Below are 22,817 nucleotides of genomic sequence, written 5' to 3'. Positions count from 1 at the left end.
GCGGTTCACGGTAGGCCAGGAGCACTTTCAGTTTATCGTGCTTCCCTTCGGCCTTACCAGCGCCCCACGGGTGTTCACAAAGGTGATGGCAGTGGTCGCAGCCCATCTGCGCAGGTTGGGGGTTTCAGTCTTCCCCTACCTAGACGACTGGTTGTTGAAGGCGGGCTCGCCCCAGACAGTCGTCCACCACCTTCAGATGACGGCAGACCTCTTGCACGACCTGGGGTTCTCCATCAATGTGCCGAAATCACACCTGTGTCCCTCTCAAAAGCTCCTTTTCATCGGAGCGGTTCTGGACTCTGCGCAGTTTCGGGTTTATCCTCCGGAACGGCGGGTTCGGGATATTCAGGCTTTGATTCCCATCTTTCAGCCGCTATCCCGGGTTTCGGTCAGGTTGACGCTGCGGCTGCTGGGACTGATGGCTTCCTGCATCCTTCTGGTGCATCACGCCCGGTGGCGGATGCGGGCTCTGCAGTGGGACCTGAAGTTTCAGTGGGCCCAGCATCAGGGCAACTTGTCCGACCACGTCTTGATCTCGGAGGGCACTGCGAGACAACTGCAGTGGTGGCTTACGGACCGCGATTGGGTCAGAGGCAGATCCCTCTTCCTTCCCCAACCGGAGCACGTTGTCGTGACGGACGCGTCCCTCCAGGGCTGGGGTGGCCACTTGGGAGAGGCAGAGATCAGAGGCATCTGGTCTCCGGCGGAGTCCCGGCTCCATATCAACCTGTTGGAGCTGCGGGCGATTCGTCTGGCACTGAAGGCATTCCTCCCCTTTGTCAACGGGAGTGTAGTGCAGGTGTTCACCGACAACACCACCGCCATGTGGTACTGCAACAAACAGGGCGGTGTGGGGTCGTGGACCCTCTGCCAGGAGGCTCTGCGCCTCTGGCAATGGCTGGAACGTCAGGGCGTGACTCTGACGGTTCAACACCTGGCAGGTTCCCTGAACGCCAGGGCGGACGAACTCAGCCGTCGGTGCTCGATGGATCACGAATGGCGTCTGAACTCGGACGTGGCACAAGGCCTCTTTCTGCAATGGGGAGAGCCTTGGTTAGATCTATTCGCCACAGAAGAGAACGCGCAATGTCATCAGTTCTGCGCGTTGGAGTTTCCAAGTCGGCACTCGCACGGCGACGCCTTTCGGCGCGAGTGGAGTTGCGGTCTGTTATACGCCTTTCCGCCTATACCACTTCTGCCCAGAGTGCTGAAGAAGATCAGGCGCGACCGGGCCCAAGTTATCCTTGTGGCTCCGGACTGGGCTCGAAGGTACTGGTATCCCGAGCTACTCAGCATGTCAGTCGGTCCCCCGATCCGCCTGCCCCTTCAGGAGGACCTTCTGTCGCAGCAGCAGGGGACGGTCCTCCACCCGAACCTGTCCAGTCTCCACCTCCATGCTTGGAGATTGAGCGGCGGCAGTTGAGGCCATTTGACTTGCCTCCTGAAGTCTGTGATGTTATTCTGGCAGCCAGGCGTCCCTCCACTAAGTCGGTATACGCCTGTCGGTGGAACAGATTTGTGGCATGGTGCACAGCAAAGGCTGTGGACCCTCTTTCTGCCCCTCTTTCGGAGGTTCTTCTGTTTCTTCTTTCTCTTGCCCAGCAGGGCTCTGCTCTGGGCACTATCAAGGGCTACCTTTCTGCCCTTTCAGTCTTTTTGAGGCTTCCTGATCAGCCTTCTTTGTTGAAATCCCCGATTGTAACTCGATTCTTGAAAGGCATCACTCACATGTTTCCACCTGTTCCGTTTGTGATGCCTCAGTGGGATTTGAACCTGGTTCTAACTTTCCTGATGTGTGCTCCCTTTGAGCCCCTTCATTCTTGTCCTCTCCGTCTCCTGACTTTAAAGACGGCTTTCCTGGTTGCCATCACCTCTGCCAGGAGAGTGAGTGAGCTCCAGGCTCTTTCTGTCCAACCTCCTTTCCTGTCCATCCATCCTGACAAGGTGGTTCTGAGGACTAGACCTTCTTTCCTGCCCAAGTTTGTTTCGGCCTTTCACATCGGGCAGTCCATCACCCTCCCTTCCTTCTTCCCGCCTCCGCATCCTTCAAAGGATGAAGAGCGGCTCCACCGTCTGGACCCAAAACGTGCGCTTTCATTTTACATGGATCGCACACGCCAGTTCCGGGTGGATGACCAACTGTTTGTTGGCTACGTGGGTGCGAAGAAGGGACGGGCGGTCTGTAAACGGACCATCTCTCGATGGGTCGTTCTCTGCATCAAAGCGTGCTACTCTTTGGCTCGGAAGGAGCCTCCTGTTGGGCTGAGGGCCCATTCCACTCGGGCCACGGCGGCTACCACTGCCCTGGGCCGGGGAGTCCCCTTGCAGGACATTTGCCAAGCGGCTACGTGGGCCTCGCTGCACACATTTGCGAGGCACTACTGCCTGGACAGTCAAGTCCGGAGGGATGGCTTCTTTGGCCGTTCTGTCCTCCAGGACTTTCTGGTGTAGTTTTGTATTGGTTCGCAGACCCACCACCGGGGTTGGTATTGCTGGGGTATGTATTCTAAGGTAAGGAATCTAACACTAACGTGTTTCTTTCAGATGAACAAGTTACTTACCTTCGGTAACGATATATCTGTAAGAAACATTAGTTAGTGTTAGATTCCTTACCGAACCCACCCATCCTCCCCGTTCTGCGAACTGATACCTAGGGTTAAGGACATCCCTTTCAGGGCCCTAGTTTTACATGGCACCAGTGTTGGTTCTCTCATGGCTCTGCGTCTCCTGGCGCGGAAAAGCTGTGTGCAAAGAACTGACGTCAGCGCGCGGAGGCGGCGTCTATATACTCCAGCGACGTCATCACGGCGCACAACGCCGACGACGGACGCGGAGCCGCAGGGGACGCCTGCAGACGACGCCTACCGACGCGCAGGGGTACTGCTACGCAAAAGTTTCCGGATCCAGACTGACGCCTGGGGATATTCTATTCTAAGGTAAGGAATCTAACACTAACTCATGTTTCTTACAGATATATCGTTACCGAAGGTAAGTAACTTGTTCAATGGTGACCCGGACCTTGAATTAAGGTTAATAACATTTCGTTCTTAATGCTGGCCCCAACCATTAATCCTAACTGTAAAAAATAAATGAATGCTAACCCTAGGTTCAATTATATCAGTTAACATAAAAACAATTAATTTTTTGTTGTAACTGAGTGTGAACCCTAAATTAAATTACAAACCCGGACAGTAAATTAAACAAAAAAATGCATAACCTTATTCTAATTCAAGCTGTAACTGTAAGTTAAATGCATGCTAACCTTAACCCTCAATTGAATTCAATAAAAAAAAATCTAACACGAAATTGAATATTAAATTAATACTAACCTATGCTCTGGATTAAGTAAACATACACCCTTATTATTAAAGGTAAAGCCTGACAAATTCCCTAAATTAAATTAAACATTTTAAAGTTAAATATTGTGGCTAAGCATAGTCCAGAATAAAATTGACTAATCATGCTCCCAGAAACGCATAGCCTGTAGTCAGTACATGTATGTGGGTATTTGTGTGCATTACAAGGGTCGAATAGAGTCCCCCCTCTTTCTTTCCTCTGATTAATAATTGTTGCTTTTCCTTCGATTACGCTTTTGGTGACATAGCTAAAGATCAATGCATGGATGATATTGATTGGCTATAGACTATACTTTGTGGTTCTGCAAAATGAACATTCTGTTTGTTTTTGAGAGATGTATGTGGTTATTGTACACTTCTCCCTACAATGTTTATTACATGTGTACTGGATTCATTACATTAAAAACAAGCATTAAAATGCAATAGGTCTCGCCTTTTATTAAGTTAAAGCTATTTGCTTTGCTATATAATACCATTGGCAAAGGAAATTGCTTTAACTAATCAAAGGCGAGACCTATTGCATTGTCAATGCTTGTTTTTAGGTCTCGCAGAGAGACCTATTGCAACCAAACCACAAAACTGACTTTTTACGATGAGGATTTCCAACAGTTCACGTGAATCACGTGACCACAAGCTCCTCGTGCACGAGCTTGCATTCGATCATCAAAGGCAGCCCAGTCTCCCTCACACAAGCTTCTGACAGCAGGCCGTCCACCCCCCTTCATCTCTATATGGTCACTCGAGTTGCAGGCAGCCCACCCCCTCATTCTCCAGCGCCTGCCTTCCGTGACTCGCATTCCATCCTCAAAGGCAGCGAGAGCTTCAAAGGCATCAGATTCCCCGCCCACTGCTTCACACTTCACGGCCGCCAGGCCGTGACTTGCATTTTCGCATCTTCTTTTCCCCTCACCTAAAAGTGATCACTGCTTCCGAAGTTATATCAACTGCGTGGCACATGAAATCCTTCATTCCAGGTGAACCAAAAACCTAATGGCAATTAAGACAAAAGCAAACACAACAAAACGATGTATGGAGCGCAGAAACTTTTAAACCACTCACCCACCAGTCGGAGATCTGGGTGTGTTCCATTGTTCTTTTGCGCACCTTTGCCCTCGACAGCTCATGCTCGTAAATTCATTTTTTCCTCTTTACTTTCAAATGCCAGGCAGCCCACCCCCTCCCTCTCCAGCGCGTGCCCCATTCTCTCTCTGTTGCCACATTTGAATAGCAGGCTCGAGCTCCCTTTCACGCTTCACAGCACACAGCGTGTTTACTTTTAATTAGAGGGCTCGAGCTGCTCTTTGCACTTCCCTGCTTGTTTTTTTGCTGCTTTGGAAGATTGGCTGCTTGTCATATATAAAGTGACAACCTTTTTAAGCTAGCTGAATTGAACATTCGTATGGTCTGTGGAAGGGGCAAGGTCTTCGGAGTGCCTCAATCACTCCTCTTCTCTTCACACCACTCTCTTCTCGAGTCACTTTGTTCGTTATCCATGCTTCTTGTTCATCGTTTTCTGAAATGCTCCATCTTCATATCTCACGCCTCACCTCTTTGCTCCTCAGCACAGTCGTATCTCTCTCCTGCCCGCACTTCGTTGCATCTCCTTCACTGCATCAATGCTCCCAACACACACGACGCCCTTACCCGCGCGCACTGCACTTTCTGTAACTTTTGCCCTGTCACTATTTCGATAACTAATTACCGCCTGTTCAGCCCTGTCACTTTTTCGCTAACTAAGTACCGCCTCCTCACAGTTCCACATATAAACACCAGGGTTTTAAGTGGGCCGGGTCCGGCCGGTGCTCAGCACCGGCAGTACTAACAAGCAGGTGCTGAATCGTGTCCCTGTCGGGCTCTCCCTCACCCTAGGTCTAGGTGGAAAAAAAATCTTAACTCTGCAGCAGGACCACTCTTCACTGCCTTTGATGTAACCTTTCAGTGACTCCGGCAGAGAGAGCTGTGTAAGTTTTTGGTGGCTGCTACTGTCTCCTGTGGTGAGGCACAAAGGGACATTTACAGGTTGAGCTCCGGCACCACAACTGCCACCCATCTAGGTAACAACTCCTGCCACCCAGTGCGGAGCCCAGTCACCCTTTCCTAAAAACCTCCCACAGATTTAGATTCGCCACATAATTACACAACACTCAATGCAACATACACCCCAAATACCACTCAGTAACACATAATTACACGCCACATAATTACACTCTACTGAGTGCAACCCACACTCCACACAATACCACTCAGTGCCACATAATTGTATGCTACATAATTGCACTACACTCAATGCAACATACACTCCAAATACCACTCAGTGCCACATAATTGAACACATAATTACCCTCTACTGAATGCAACACACACTCCACACAATACCACTCAGTGCCACATAATTATATGCTACATAATTACACTGCACTCAATGCAACATACACTCCAAACAATACCACACAGTGCCACATAATTACACGCCACACAATTACACTCTACTGAATACAACATACACTCCACACAATACCACTCAGTGCCACATAATTTTATGCTACATATTTACACTGCGCTCAACGCAACATACACTCCAGATACCACTCAGTGCCACATAATTACACTCCACATAATTACACTGCACTCAATGCAACATACACTCCAAATAGCACTCAGTGCCACATAATTACACTGCAATCAATGCAACATACATTCCAAATACCACTATGTCACATAAATACACGCCACATAATTACACTGCACTCAATGCAACATACACTCCAAAACCATTCAGTGCCACATAATTAAACACCACATAATTACACAGCACTCGATGCAACATACACCCCAAATCCCACTTAGTGCCACATAATTGCACGCCACATAATTACACAGAACTCAATGCAACATACACTCCAAATACCACTCAGTGCCACATAATGCTGCCGGATATCCCATGTGAGCGTGTGGTATATACTGGAGACATGCTCCGCACACTTCAACCGAGAACAATCTTGGCCTGTCACCATACGCATACCGAAGGTAAACCTTTCTACTACTGTACGCGCTGCACTCCATCCCCTATTGCATCTACAAAACCCGGACTTAAGATTGGACTTCTTAACTGTCGCTCCCTCCCTAAACAAGCAATTGAAACACATTTGCTAATTCTAGACCATGACTTTGATTTGCTCTTTCTCACGGAAACGTGGCTATCAGACAGCACCGACTCGGACATTGTCACGGCCTTGCCTTCAGGGTACCTCTGTCAAGCCCTACACAGACCCAAAGGGATGGGAGGGGGGGGTAGCCATAATTCTTAAGGAGCATCTTACTTGTAGAATTTCTGACGCTCAAATCGAGGACTGCGAAAGCTGCCAATTTTCCATCCAATCCTCCCCAGCTCACTCCCTGTCGGGGTTACTGATCTACCGCCCTCCGGGCCCCCCGGGTAAATTCCTTAACGCCCTCATTGAATCAGTCGCACAACTAGCATCTTCTGTCGGCAATTTCCTCATTTTAGGCGATCTAAACTTACATTTTAAAGACCCTACAGATCGGATAGCCGCTGACCTTCTCCAAGACCTGTCGTCACTCAATATCCGACTGGTAAACAATGAACCCACCCATGAGAAGGGACACTTATTGGATCCCGTCCTCACTAATGCGACAACCATCACCACTAAGCCTCCCCTGATCCTCCCCTGGACGGACCACTTTCTTGTCCCAATCTCCTGGGAAACACCCCCCACCAACCCTCAAACCTCTAAAATTCAGACCACTGACAGACGGTGGCATAAACTTGCACCTGGGGAATGGGCCGCCGCTTTGGCAGAGTCCACTCCTGAGCTCTCCAGCGACCCTGCTATTGCCGATAAGCAGGTCAATGAATGGATCACCTCCTCTCTTGATGCACTCATCCCTAAAACCTCCTCCCTCAAACACCCCAAAAGAGTAGCCTCGGCTCCATGGTACACACCAGAGCTTAAAGCCCTGCGCCAAGAGTGCAAGAGAACGGAACGATCCTGGAGGAAAGTCAAATCGGAAATAAATAAAGAGATCTATTCTGCCTCTCTCCTAAATTACAAAACCACCATCCGTGAAACCAAAATCGCGTTCTTTCAGGAGAGAATAGAGAAAGCAGTATGCTCCAGCAAGGAATCCTATGCTATCCTAAAAGACCTTCTGAAAACCCCAGCACCCGGACCTAAACATCCCACTGACCCTATAGCTGACCAGACCAAATGCCAACAATTGGCAGATTTCTTTCACGGGAAAATCCAAAAAATTCTCGAGTCTATTCCCCCGCGACTCTGGGCGAGGAACACGATCCCCTGCAACCTTCAACACCCTGCCGTCTTTCTTCTTGGGGCCAAGTTACGACTGAAGAAGTGGAAAACACGTTAACATCTATAAAAAGCGGCTCTCCTAAGGGTCCCGCCCCACTCCGAATTCTTAAAAAGGTAGCCCCCACGATCATCCCCCCCGTGACGCACCTGATTAACACCTCACTCTAACAGGGAGTTGTACCCCTAAGCTGGAAGGCGGCGGTCGTGAATGCTCTGTTAAAAAAACCCTCCCTCGACCCCGAAAACCGGGCGAACTATAGGCCCATCTCCCTACTCCCAGGAATCAGCAAGATTGCTGAAAAACTGGTCAATAAAAAACTTTCCCAGTTCCTGGAAGTCAATAACATACTAAAAAGCTCCCAGACGGGCTTTCGCCCAGGGCAGGGCACAGACATCGCCCTCCTAGCAGCGGTTGAGGAGGCCAGAACGCTACTGGACGGAGGAGGATCAGTGGCAGTGATCCTCCTCAACCTAAGCGCGGCCTTCGATACCGTGGACAACCGACTTCTTATTAAAAGACTCAAGGGAGCCGGTGTAGAGGGCTCCGCCTTAGCCTGGCTTACATCTTTCCTGGCTCAACGGACCTACCAAATCTGGGAGAACAACGCCCGCTCCTCCGAAATTCCCCTCCAATGTGGCGTGCCTCAGGGCTCCTCCCTGAGCCCCACATTATTTAATATCTATATGTCCACATTGGAGGAGGTCATCATCCCATTCGGAGTGAGTGTCGTCAGTTACGCTGACGACACACAATTGGTCGTGTCATTATCCCACCCCAAACAACAACCAGCAGACCTATTCAATTGCCTTGTGCAGGTCCATCACTGGATGAACACCTCTGCCCTAAAACTAAATGGGTCAAAAACGGAGGTTCTGCTCCTCGGCCCAAAAGGACTCACACTGTCCCCGAACATCTGGCCAGCCTGTCTGGGCCCTCTTCCCGAACCCAGAGAGGAAGTAAAGAGTCTGGGAGTGTGGCTTGACACCGACCTCTCGTTCACTGTGCAGGCAAAGAAAGTGGCCGGGACCTGCTTTGGACTTCTGAAATCATTGAGGAAAGTCCTGCCCCTCCTGCCCACCGACTCCCAAAAGTTGCTAATTCAAGGCCTAATAATCTCGAGGCTTGATTATAGCAACGTGATATACCTGGGCGCCCCCGAGGTGACTCTGAATAAACTTCAGAGAATTCAGAATACCGCGGCCCGGATTCTCACAAATACCCCTGCCAGAGCATCGGCCAAACCGGCCCTAAAACTCCTCCACTGGCTCCCCATAAGAGAGTCAAATTCAAGGCACTGTGTCTGGCCCACAAACTACGACAAAATCAAGGCCCCCCTGTTCTCAAGAAATTTATCACACCTTACAAATCCTCAAGACACCTCCGTTCTGACACAGAAAACCTCATTGTTGCCCCCAAATTCAAGAGAGCCCGATCTGGAGGAAGGCGTTTCTCAGTCCAGACTGCACGACTTTGGAACACACTTCCCCGAGTCCTGCGCCTCGAACCTCAATACCTCCGCTTTAGGAAACAGCTCAAAACCCACCTCTTTCCACAGTGAATCACTCTTGGCCCTTATCTTGCTCTTCCGTTCCGCCCTCCCCGTCCTTTTTCCCTTCTCTCCCTCCCTTGTCCCACTGTACTTAGGAGATAGGATTTTTTAGCGCTGGGATACCTCCGGGTGACTACGCGCTCTATAAAAATAAATAATAATAATAATAATTACATACCACATAATTACACTGCAGTCAATGCAACATACACTCCAAATACCACTCAGTGCCAGATAGTTATATGCAACATAATTACACTGCACTCAATGCAACATACACTCCAAATACCACTCAGTGCCACATAATTACACACCACATAATTACACTCTACTGAATGCAACACACACTCCACACAATACCGCTCAGTTCCACATAATTATATGCTACATAATTACACTGCACTCAATGCAACATATACTCCAAACAATACCACTCAGTGCCACATAATTACACGCCACACAATTACACTCTACTGAATACAACACACATTCCACACAATACCACTCAGTGCCACATAATTATATGCTACATAATTACACTGCACTCAATGTAACATACACTCCAAACAATACTACTCAGTGCCATATAATTATATGCTACATAATGACACTGTACTCAATGCAACAAACACTCCAAATACCACTCAGTGCCACATAATTACACGCCACAAAATTACACTCTACTGAATACGACATACACTCCCCCATATTACCACTCAGTGCCACATATTTACATGCCACATAATTACTCTTCTCAATGCAACATAAATACACTCCACATAATACCACTCAGTGCCATATCATTACACACCTCATACTTACACTATACTCAATGCAACATAAATACACTTTATCTATCTGTCTATCTATCGCCCTCACTCTGTCTATCGCCCTCACTCTGTCTATCGCCCTCACTCTATCTATCGCCCTCACTCTATCTATCGCCCTCACTCTATCTATCGCCCTCACTCTATCTATCGCCCTCACTCTATCTATCGCCCTCACTCTATCTATCGCCCTCACTCTATCTATCGCCCTCACTCTATCTATCGCCCTCACTCTATCTATCGCCCTCACTCTATCTATCGCCCTCACTCTATCTATCGCCCTCACTCTATCTATCGCCCTCACTCTATCTATCGCCCTCACTCTATCTATCGCCCTCACTCTATCTATCGCCCTCACTCTATCTATCGCCCTCACTCTATCTATCGCCCTCACTCTATCTATCGCCCTCACTCTATCGCCCTCACTCTATCGCCCTCACTCTATCGCCCTCACTCTATCGCCCTCACTCTATCGCCCTCACTCTATCGCCCTCACTCTATCTATCGCCCTCACTCTATCTATCGCCCTTCCTTTATCTATCGCCCTTCCTTTATCTATCGCCCTTCCTTTATCTATCGCCCTTCCTTTATCTATCGCCCTTCCTCTATCCATCGCCCTCCCTCTATCCATCGCCCTCCCTCTATCCATCGCCCTCCCTCTATCCATCGCCCTCCCTCTATCCATCGCCCTCCCTCTATCCATCGCCCTCCCTCTATCCATCGCCCTCCCTCTATCCATCGCCCTCCCTCTATCCATCGCCCTCCCTCTATCCATCGCCCTCCCTCTATCCATCGCCCTCCCTCTATCCATCGCCCTCCCTCTATCCATCGCCCTCCCTCTATCCATCGCCCTCCCTCTATCTATCGCCCATACTCACTCTATTTATCACCCATACTCACTCTATCTATCGCCCTCACTCTATCTATCTATCGCCCTCACTCTATCTATCTATCGCCCTCACTCTATCTATCTATCGCCCTCACTCTATCTATCTATCGCCCTCACTCTGTCTATCGCCCTCACTCTGTCTATCGCCCTCACTCTATCTATCGCCCTCACTCTATCTATCGCCCTCAATCTATCTATCGCCCTCACTCTATCTATCGCCCTCACTCTATCTATCGCCCTCACTATATCTATCGCTTCACCACAGCATCACTCAGCACCACCACAGCATCACTCAGGGGAAATACAACATTACTAGGCGCTACTACAGCATCACTGAACGCCACAGCATCACTCTTCGCCGCCACAACATCACTCAGCGCCGCCACAACATCACTCAGCACCACCACAGCATCAATATGTGCAACCAATCAACAACAACTGGTTCAAATATGTTCTCTCAATGTTTCAAGCTTTATTACAAATGTCACAAAAAGATGTTATTTCACTTCTGTGCTTGGATTTTCGTCACAATAAACATGTGAACATAATCTTCACGAATGTTATTTACAAAAGTTTAAGCTATTGCCATTATAAATTACAATAACTTTTATTTAAGTATTAATTATTAAAAAATGTAAAAACCATTGTTATTTGTAATATCAATTCATCTAAGTCACGTAAATACAACACATATTGCATTACAAATGCTATAGTTTTCACATTTGCAAAATTTAAAACTATTGGCATTGTAAATGATAAAGCTATTAATTTCGCTATTTTCAAAACCAACACATAAATAAACAAGCATTGGAAATGCAATAGGTCTCGCATTAGAAAAGTTGGAGCTATTGGTCTTGTATATTTTTTTATTTATTTCTGTGTTGTTTTTGAAAATAGCTAAATTAATAGCTTTGTCATTTACAATGCCAATAGTTATAACTTTTGCAAATGTGACACCTATAGCATTTGTAATGCAACATGTTTTGTATTTAAGTGACTTAGATGTATTGATATTACAAATAAGAATGTCTTTTAATTTTTGTAAATAATTAATACTTAACTAATTTATGTAATTTATAATGGCAATAGCTTAAACGTTTGTAAATAACTTTTGTGAAGATTATGTTCAGTGTATTTTATTGTGACAAAAATCCAAGAACATTGCATTTGCACCTACACACACACAGAGCAACACACATATAGATGTGGTGGTGGTGGATCTGGGGGATATGGTGGTGGTGGATGTGGTGGTGATGGTGGTGGATGTGGGGGTGGAAGTGTTGGTGGATGTGGTGGTGGATGTGGTGGTGGTGGTGGATGTGGTGGTGATGTGATGGATGTGGTGGTTGTGGATGTGGTGAAAGTGGTGGTGGAAGTGCTGGTGGTGGGTGTGGTGGATGTGGTGGTGGTGGGACGGTGGTGGATGAGGTGGCGGATGTGCTGGTGGATGTGGTGGTGGTGGTGGATGCGGTGGTGGATGCGGTGGATGTGGTGGTGGATGAGGTGGCGGATGTGCTGGTGGTGGATGTGATGGTGGTGGTGGATGCGGTGGTGGATGTGGATGCGGTGGTGGATGTGGATGCGGTGGATGTGGTGGTGGTGGTGGATGTGGTGGTGGTGGATGTGGTGGTGGTGGATGTGGTGAAAGTGGTGGTGGAAGTGCTGGTGGTGGGTGTGGTGGATGTGGTGGTGGTGGGACGGTGGTGGATGAGGTGGCGGGTGTGCTGGTGGATGTGGTGGTGGATGTGGTGGTGGTGGTGGATGCGGTGGTGGATGCAGTGGATGTGGTGGTGGTGGATGCGGTGGTGGATGAGGTGCGGATGCGGTGGTGGATGTGGATGCGGTGGATGTGGTGGTGGTGGTGGATGTGGTGGATGTTGCGGTGGTGGATGTGGTGGTGGTGGATGTGGCGGTGGTGGATGTGGTGGTGGTGGATGTGGTGGTGGTGGATGTGGTGGTGGTGGATGTGGTGGTGGTGGATGTGGTGGTGGTGGATGCGGTGGTGGTGGATGTGGTGGTGGTGGATGCGGTGGTGGTGGATGCGGTGGTGGTGGATGTGGTGGTGGATGCGGTGGTGGATATCATGGTGGATGTGGATGTGATGGTGGATGTGGTGGTGGTGGATGCGGTGGTGGATGTGGTGGTGATGGTGGATGTGGTGGTGGTGGATGTGGCGGTGGTGGTGCACATCTTGCATAGCAGTGCATGGGCTGACCAGGCTCGACCTATTAAATGAAATTAGAAGAGAGAAGTACGTTGGGAGTCGATAACAAAGGAGTAAAGGGAAGAAAGGTCGGGTGAAAGAATGAGTTACGGAGAAGGAGGGCAACATAATGATTCAAAATTAAAAGTACGGAGGATATGGAATGTGGAGGTGACAGCTGGCAGGAACGAGAGGAAAGTGAGAGATGTCTCTTTCTTTATAAATAACTTTTCGAGCTGTGGATAGAAGCATCACAGAATTTGAGTGAACGCGAACGTTGTCCCATTTTTTCAGCTCTTAGAGCGTGCACTCTTTCTCGACATTAAAGCCTTGCGGACCCTAGTGAGAGTGACTTGTTTTGAGTTTCGTTCAAAGCCACTTTGCCGCTGTCTGCATTGGCTTCACAGTACATATAGCTCAACTTTAACAACTCTGGCTAGTCCCCCAAAAATATGGCTGGTGTGCTGAAGAGTGAAGAAGGTGACGTTGTTCGTGTGCCAGCAGGAGAGGTCCGCAGTTGTGCGTCTCCTCCCTCATCATCTGGCTCCTGGAGGAGGGTTAGCGGCTCTCGTGATGTCCTCAGGCAAAGGGAGGAGGGTGGGAAGAAGCCGGGGGGAGGGAAGGAAGGGGGAGGAGAGGCTGGATGTATTTTCAAGCTTTAAACAAGGGGCGGAGCGAGGGGGAGGTGTGCTGGGAGAGAGAGTGGGGAGGGGAAGAGCTGCTGGCGGAGCATCCTTGTTATGGGCGATGTGTTGCTGTAAAGTGGATTATAGGCTGATCGACTAAGAGTCGGCAGGCTGGGGAACAGATGCTGCTGGGGAACGGATGAGGGGAGGTGCTGGCGGCTGGGGAGGCAGGTGGCGGAGAGCAAGGGGCGGAGCGGGAAGAGCTGCAGAACAAAATAGTGTGTAACTTTCTTTACCGAGCAGTTTATGCAATCTCTACAAGTTGCGCTATAAGAATCTGGACAATTTTCCGCATGTCCAGCTGATGCCTGAATTCCGTGCTGTATGCTAGAGTGCTGGGGGGGAGGGGGCGGAGCGGGAAGAGCGTCGTGAGGGGAGAGAGAGTGGGGAGAGGGAGGAGCAGGAAGAGCTGCTCTCGGCAGGCTGTGTCAGTGTGGAATGCTGGCGGCTGGGGAGGCAGGGGGCGGAGAGCAAGGGGCGGAGCGAGGGGGAGGTGTGCTGGGAGAGAGAGTGGGGAGGGGAAGAGCTGCTGGCGGAGCATCCTTGTTATGGGCGCCCTAGGAAACATGCCCCGTTATGTGAGAGGAATCGGTGTGGAGAGCAGAGGCTTCCGCCAACAGATGGGTAGGAGAGACTCAAAGCTATCGGGCAGGGGCTGTGCTGGAGGCGACTTGCAACCAAAGAAGCTGCACTGTAAGCGGTGATGCATAGGTGTATGACACAAGAGGCAAGCTGCGTCTTGAGCCTCCTTCCGCTCGAGGCAGAACAGACAGTTTCACGGAAGACAAGCAGTGCTAGAGTGCTGGGAGAGAGAGTGGGGAGGGGGCGGAGCGGGAGGGGCGTTGTGAGGGGAGAGAGAGTGGGGAGAGGGCGGAGCAGGAAGAGCTGCTCTCGGCAGGCTGGGGAACAGATGCTGCTGGGGAACTGATGAGGGGAGGTGCCCTGAAGAAATGCGACACGGCAGGCAGGGGAGGGGGCGGAGCGGGGTGTGGGAGGAGTGCGCCTGAGGGAAAAGACATGCAAGGCAGGCGGCTGGGGGCATGTGCACGCGCTTTTAATGTCAATGCGCATGCGCATTGAGCTTGAATTTCACTGCAATTCCAATTCATAATGAAAGCAAAGGAATGGCAACTCACTGAAACAGATTAGAAAGTGTGAATCACAACTGAGAATTAGAATTAGAACTAGAATTAAGAGCAGATTCTGTGTAGAGCGCACAACGTGTTCTACAGTAAGCAAAATAGAATGTCTCAGAAGCACCATATAGTGAAATGTCTCCTAAAGATGTGCAAGTCAGGGACTTGTTGCATATTATCAGATACATAATATAAAAAATTTAGGAAATGGAATAAGAATTGCTGTCACTACAGCAGATGAAATCCAAGGATGCTTGCAATACGCCTGCCAGCAGCATTCAAATTTGTTTAGGTCTTCTGATTCGAGATGCTGGTAGTGCGGAAGGAAGGAAGACCTTGATTTAGGCAAGAACTTCGCTTTCATTAGGAGGGGGAAGCTGGAGGTAGAGGGGGGTCCATGGCGCTCCCCTTCCAGATTGAGGGGCAGTTAAGGAAGGAATCTGGGATGCACTCACTGCTCTTCTGCTGGGCTAAAGAATCACGAGGCGCGCTTGATCTAGATGCAACACCTCTATCCAAGCAATGCAGGACGCGCTGCGTTGTTTCAACCTACATCCCCCGACTTAGATACCAGATCCTCATGAGATACAGCACGTCTTTTTGACACTTGACTGGAATTAAGATTGAAATGAAGAAAAAAATTCCATACTGATGCATAACTTATTAGGTTCAATCCTAAAAATGTAAAATAGCTCAATGATTAATTATGATGCAAGTTTATGGAAAGACAATAAAAAAATCAACATCAAGCTCATAGCAACGTTGGGTGCTCAAGCAGACTTCTACAACGTTTGAAAAATCTTTAAAAGCATAGCAAAAACACCATTCCAAAGCTGGACAGTCTTTCTGTTGAGAGATCAAAAAAGGTGATGGCAGGATTTTTCTTGTTTTAAACATTGGGCACTTCCATGCATGTCACAACAAAAGATCACGAGGGAAAAATAAACCAAAAAGAGCACCCTCTTTAGCAAAAAAATCAAATAGATCTCTGCATTAGATTTAGCACAATCCGCCACAAATTATTATATTTTAGGAAAATTTTACAACGGATCCTTTAGCTTCTACAATATTTACCAACATTCTCTAGAACCAAAAATCAACTTGAAGGGCATTTGTACCAAACATGAAAAAATAATTTATAATATAAAATAAACCCCATAACAAGTTTGGAGGCAAGGGAGAAAAAATATATACTTTACTTCACTATCCTCCCCCAAAAACAGACGCAGGGAGACCAGTTATTTAAAATGTAACAAGTTAGCAATTAGCAGCAAAGAACACCGATGGAAGTTAATTTACTGCCGAGGAGCAGCAATTGTTTAAAAAACAAAACAACTCTCAGACTCACCCGGCTATACCAAACGCTGTTGGTAAACTGATATGCAATTTACTAATAATTAGCCCCACATCATCCTGCCACAAGAATATTTTTTATATCTACAGAAGGAGTCGTATTGTGTAGTCTGCAAACTGTTAGGTGGCTTCAGCGAGGGGTATTGTAAAAAGATAAATGAAAAAAATAATGAAAAAAAATATAGAACCTTCAATTCTTGCTAAGGAGAAAAAGGTTTAACCAAACGTTAAGAAAACAAAAGAGAAGATAATAGCAGAATTTCTTATTTAGAGAAAGGAGGATAGTCCGATTGACTAAACATACAAGCAGGGCTCTGGGTTCCAAGATATATTTTTTGACATTTCCATCTGGATTTACCGATATTAAATGTTTGATAATTGTATCTGTTTATCCATAATTACTTGGAGTTTTGTGAACAAATGAAACTCCAACTACTACAGTTAAGCATGTTTTTTTTTTTTAACCAAAAAAGGTATGAATTCATGCTTGAATGTTGAATGCTAAACGTGCCCTTCCTTTATTTTTCTTGGTGTGTGTGGCCATGCAGTGTTTGCGAGAACACTTTTCTGAGCGGTGCGTGCAACTGAGACATAACACAAGTCCGTATGAGAGTATCTCATTTTTCCACCTATGCGATATAAATTATTACAACCAGTATCTAGAGGGTATTGAAAGCCCGAAACCACCCATTTCACCTGTAGGTCTTACATGTTGAGAACTTGAAGAAACTGGAATATCTGTGTAGAACCATTACGAAGGTGGCTGCACCTCGATCATTTGAGAAACACTGGAGCAATTTCTCTTGAAATAGGAATTGTGAGAGTTGCCCACGCCCCGTGATCCAATGCGCGTGCACACAATATATAATCCTAATTTGTGCCTCACGTGTTTTGTACTAGGCACACAATTGTCTTAGTGACATATATAATTTGTATAAGACTGTGCTGAAAATGCACGGTGTTGTCCTACTCTTCTCTACACTTCCTGGGAAGAGACCCTTTTATCACCTTTGATGAGATTGAGAATGCCAGGCTTGCTCACTGTGTTATGTTGCTGCAAACTGTTTTGAGTTCCCTGTCCATCTCCCAGTACATTAGATCATACAGAGGTACTAAATTACATTTAATAAAGAGAATTGTTTTTAAACCTGAAAAATTCACAAAGCCCATCATGCCTTCCTGATGACGCCATTAGTTTAACAAGGAGACATGTCCTTTTGGAATGCCCACATGACTAAATATTTAGAATCATTTTATTATATGGTAGTAATATTATTGTCTAATAAATCTTGTTAGTGCTCGCCCTCAGCTGAATGACTTCAAACTGCTCTCAATTGCGATGGTACTGAAAAGTGCAGCCTTGTAAAGCGATTTGCCTAAAATCACACATTCTGATCAAACCAGGAAGCTGGGATTGTGATCTCCACTTCCCGAATCAAACATTGCATTGTGTGGCTGTCCACTTAAATCTCTAATATTTCACACCAAGGACAAAGCTCTGGGCTTTTATAGTCTTGCGAGTAATTTGCACAGTTTTTTCAGTAAATTCCAAGTTGCATCAATGTCACGAAAAAAAATCTTTCTTAGGAAAAGGACAAAGTTAAGGGTAATAGCAATCAATCAGAACTATTTGGGAAGTGTCAACACCTCACTGAAAGCAACTATAAACATTAGCATAACAAGGAGGTTTAAGAGATCCCACAGAGCTCGGACAAGCATTCACGGGGACAGGCAAAGCGCCGCCTGGCTCAGCTGGCTGTACAAAAACTACCTGGGCTGCAGACAAACACAGAGGCACACTTTCTGCATTTAAACTCCCAGAGCAAGTACAAGCAGTAAAGTAACAGTGGAGGCAGAGAGGAGTGTGACCCTGCACAGGAACAGACTGCAGGCGGCCAGCACTGCCTGGCACTGGTTTCAAGAGCCTGCTTTCCGTGTGGCCGCTGCCTGCTGCCTCGAAGTCTGCTGATTTCCACTTGCACACAGCAGGAAGGGGGGACTGAGCCCATGGTCCTGGATTTGGGGCCTCGGTTTCACCTACACTAACTTCCCTCGCCGGACCCCTGTATTATTGCAGAAAGGGAGACACCACCTGCTCTGGGGAGCACTACCGAGCATGAAAACAACCGCACTACAGAAAGAAAACAACCTGTTGTAGGCCGACACGAAACTGGAAAACTGCGGCCCTGAGCACTCCCTGCACTGGTCTGTGTGCAATCTACATGTCTCCAGCATTACCTCGTTCCTAATTTAATACAATGTCCCTTTTGGGTTATGGAAATGTTATTTAGGTACCAGGTGACCATTCGTTCGGCACAGTCACGTTTTGCAATAGATGGCTGAACACGTGGAGGGACCACAGCCACGGACACCAACTCCACCTACAACAATGACTAACATTCCACCGCAAAAATAAAAACGTGTTTTTGGTGTGATGGTCAAAAATATCAAACTCGCATACTTTTGTGGTCGGGTAATTCCTCACATGTACTCTGAAAAGAAACCTCTCAACTACCAAAACGCTAAAAAAAATTAAAAAGCAGCTTCATTCAAAGTGCAGACTACACAAGTATACACAACACTGAATACAAGCGGTGCTTCACGGAACACGACCGCAGCAGCCTTGAGCCACTGGACTTTTTATTTTCAGCAAAATCTTTCAGTCATACTGTCCCAAAATTTAACAAATGCGCAAGCCAACGCATAACTAAAATGCCACATTTTGTTAATTAACCAAACATAAAAATTGCATCCCTTATATATTTGCTAAGCAGGGGTGAAATACAATTAAGTTCCTTTGTCCCATCTCCCACCGAAAATACATCACATATTCAAGCCTGGGAAGGCTGTCTCAACAAAGGAGGTCGGTGCAAATGGAGGGACTAAAAACAAGACGCATGGGGAGCAGCAGCCTGGGCAGTGAATAATTAGGGGAGGAGAAATGCCGGCCTGAGTCAGAGCGCACGCTGAGAAGCTTGTGGGAGAGGGGCTGGGAGTGCCTTTGATGTGGTAATGCGAGGCAGGCAGGCAGGCGGCTGGTGGCATTGTGCACGCGCTTTTTAGGGCTTGCGCTTGCGCAATGACCTAAAAAGCACATGCACTTCAAGAAATCGCCAGTGGAATCGTGCTTGGTAAGCCCTGGATAAGCCGCTTTAGAGCTTCGCCAGCTGTGCTCATGCGCACAGCAGGCGAGCCCTAAAAATGTGTCATTTACAATACCAATAGCTCAAACTTTCCTAATGCGAGACCTATTGCATTGCAAATGCTTGTTTGTTGTGGTTGTCGTCCTTCGGCCCCTTTACATCCATATGGTTGAGAGATGTCCCTTCTGTCCGAAGTCACTCTCTATCTCTGTGCCGGTTGTCTGTTCTGGGTTGCCCCTCGAGTCGGACCTTGATGGCATCTATTGGCCTAAGCTTCTGCCCAGGTGCGCAGAAGCCTGGTAGTGGTGACTGGCTCTGTTTAAGCACCATGCCTGGTACTTCTGATCGATTTCTGCCTTTTGTGGGATCTCGTGCTAACCCAGCTTAAGTGGCAGTGTTAAATCAAACTCTGCCAACGAGACTTAGGTTCTTGGGTTTCTCTCCTGTATTTCAAGCTTGATCCTTTATGGTTTTGAAGAAGGTCTGTGAGGTTGTGGAGGACCTCAGTGAGCTGTTTTCTGCTTTGTCCTCTTCGGAGAGAGAAAGGGATTGTTAAAAGATCTTTCATGACCCCAGTGATTGATATTCAGATCCTAATTTTGAACGGGCCACATGTTTTTCTTCAGATTACTTTTCTTCTTTCCAGGAGACAATGCACAAGGCTGCGGGGATCTTGAATTATCCCCTGCCTGTGGAAAAGGTTATGACCAACTTATTAACTGAAAACGTCCAGCGTATCGATTGTTCTTCAGAGCGCTTTGTACCTATTAAGTAGACTGTGATGGACTCATTAAATGTATTCGGAATTGGCCATACTCGACTCGAGCAGTCAGTGTCCACACAAAGTTGCTGGTTCTCCCGTATCGGGATTTTGGAGGTTGCCTAGGCAGATTGACAGTTGTTTGTGGCTTCAGCCTTAAGGATGCAGCTGCTTTGTTCCCTCTCTGTACCACCCTTCCCTGTACCCTGATGCTGGGGGTGTATTGTCTGTCTTTGAGGTTTCTTGACAGAGTATGGGGACTTATTTACTCAGTTTCACCCTTCCATGTGAGCCGGGGTAATGCTTGTATAGCCATGTATATTATCAGGGGGAGGGCTTTCTCATGTTTGGAAAGTTCTTTTCATTGAATTTGTTCGTGATGTTCCTTTGTATGGTACCCAGTTTTGCCATGCCAGACTATGCCATATATCTTGCCCACTAGGGCTGACATAGAATACTATATCTTGGCTTGTTTCTTCCGATTGGTCCTTCGTAAGATGATAATCTCTTCCCTTTTGATCATATAATGTCCCCTTGGTAGTGCAGGTGTGTTTTTGGATGGCCTCCTTGGGTTTAGAGTGACCGATGTTCCTCTACCCTGGACTGCTATTTTCTGTGGTTGAGGCCTATGTGCAGCAGTGTGGCAGGGTCTTATTGAGAGTGCTTGGCTCGCACCACTGGTGCTGCTGTTTTCCCTGCTGCTAACTATATTGGTAGAGAGCGCAATACCATTACCGGCTGGATGAGTTGATATTGTTCTGTACGCTCAAACTTCATTTAGTGATGCTCATTGTTCCACATGTTTCTGTTTGGTTGTTCAGTTTCTGTTACTTTTATATATATTTTTTTACCAGCAGGGTCTTCAGCCAGACTTCCTTTCGTCTCTCTCATCCCGCTTCCTCCCTCTATTTATTATCTCTACTGTTCGTCTTTAGAGACGTGTTTCTGAATTTTATCCTTCATCAGTAGAGATCAGAAAAACAAATTACGTCCGGGATTGCTGAGAATGCTTCCCCAGCCTTCTCGGATCTTAGTACCTCTCACTGGCCCACAGGTGCATCTACAAAAGCACGTCAGCTCAATGGCTCAATTGGAGCCTTTTATACCAGCTGGTGGGTTGCTGCTATTTTTGTCAGGCACCTTGGTGCACTCTTCTTTGCACTGTTGATTTTTCTTGTTGCAGTAGAAGTTGCCGGTTATACGCCAGTTAAAGCTAAAGATAACTACAGCTTGCTCTGCTTTGGAAGAATTGTGTATCCAGCTTTCACATCCTACTAACCTGTAGTTAACAGTCCTGCCTAGGTCTACAAAAATTGGCACTAGTCGTACTGCTCCTCAAATGTGTTAGTTTGGTGTCTTGCTTTCGCCTCTCAGATAATACAGAATCTTCTACACGGTGGCTCAACACTCGGTGAAGCAGGAGACATAACACAGCACCTTTAGAAAAGGGTTTTATATTACAAAATACAAGGACTCTCTCTTTGAGAACAAGGCTTGGGGTTTTATTTTACACAATACTCTCTAACAAAAAGGCTTTCCCAGATGTCAAATGCACAACAATCATATACACAAAAATATATATATTTATATGCAAGCAATAATAACACATTTGATAAATATAACTGCTAAATGCATGAATAATACTAATTAATAAACAAGAAGCAAATAATATGAGATAAGACTCAAGCAAATATACTGGGAGTCCTGTAAGAGATCAGAAAGATATATATATATATATATATATATATATATATATATATATATATCAAATGATTACTTTGGATGTGCACCTTGACTCACTCACACATCACAAAGAAAACACATCAAATGATCAAAGCCACTGGCCAAACATCACAATGGCAATAACCAAAACTCAACACTTCAAATAGCCACAGCCACTGGAACCACGCATCACAATGGCACTAGTCAAAATTCAATACTTCACCTGGTGCAAACACTGCATCTCAGCCCACTCCTGACTGGGGAAGTAAAACAGCCTTGGTTGAGAGCCTCCGCAACCAGGGTTCCATGCTCCGAAGTAGATGCGTCCGTCCCCATTCGGATTCCAAACTCCCGGTTTCTAAGTCAACAACCCTCAGCTTTATAATCTCAAAACACACTAGAAGGTTCGGGAGAGACCTCCCCCCGTGCCAGAGGAATCTTACCTGAACTGACCAGCTTCCAAGCAAGCATTCCCTGGCAGGAAAGAGTTCTCACATCTTCTCCAATCTTACATGTTTCAGCCTTTATCTTGATGAAGCTCACAAAGCCTTCTGGGTACATTAAACAATCTCTCACAAAAACAATCCTTGAACGTGATTAACCTGAACAACTTGCAAGCGCTACTGTGCACGCAGATAAGCTCAATCAAGGCAGAGTCAGAATACAGGATGACATAAGGTCATATCAAAGTCAATAGTAAGAACTTCATAATATTTATCAATGTACAACATAATGTACTTTTGGGACCAAACTGCTTACAGATTCACATACTTCATCTCTCAATGTACAACACTGAGCACATTTGTGCATCACTGCACTTCGAGACCAAAAAGTACATTCCACACCTCTCTCTCCCTC

General features: G+C 46.9%; 1 protein-coding gene across 2 annotated transcripts in view; it reads left to right on the top strand.

Annotated features, from left to right (window-relative positions):
• The window catches only part of GON4L (gon-4 like), a 421,863-nt gene that overhangs the window by 141,271 nt on the left and 257,775 nt on the right, over positions 1-22,817 (top strand). The gene's annotated exons all lie outside the window — the stretch shown is intronic.

The sequence above is a fragment of the Lissotriton vulgaris genome, chromosome 12 (genome assembly GCF_964263255.1).
Source record: "Lissotriton vulgaris chromosome 12, aLisVul1.2, whole genome shotgun sequence".
NCBI classification, from domain to species: Eukaryota; Metazoa; Chordata; class Amphibia; order Caudata; family Salamandridae; genus Lissotriton; species Lissotriton vulgaris.
This window is presented reverse-complemented; position numbering and strand designations above follow the sequence as displayed.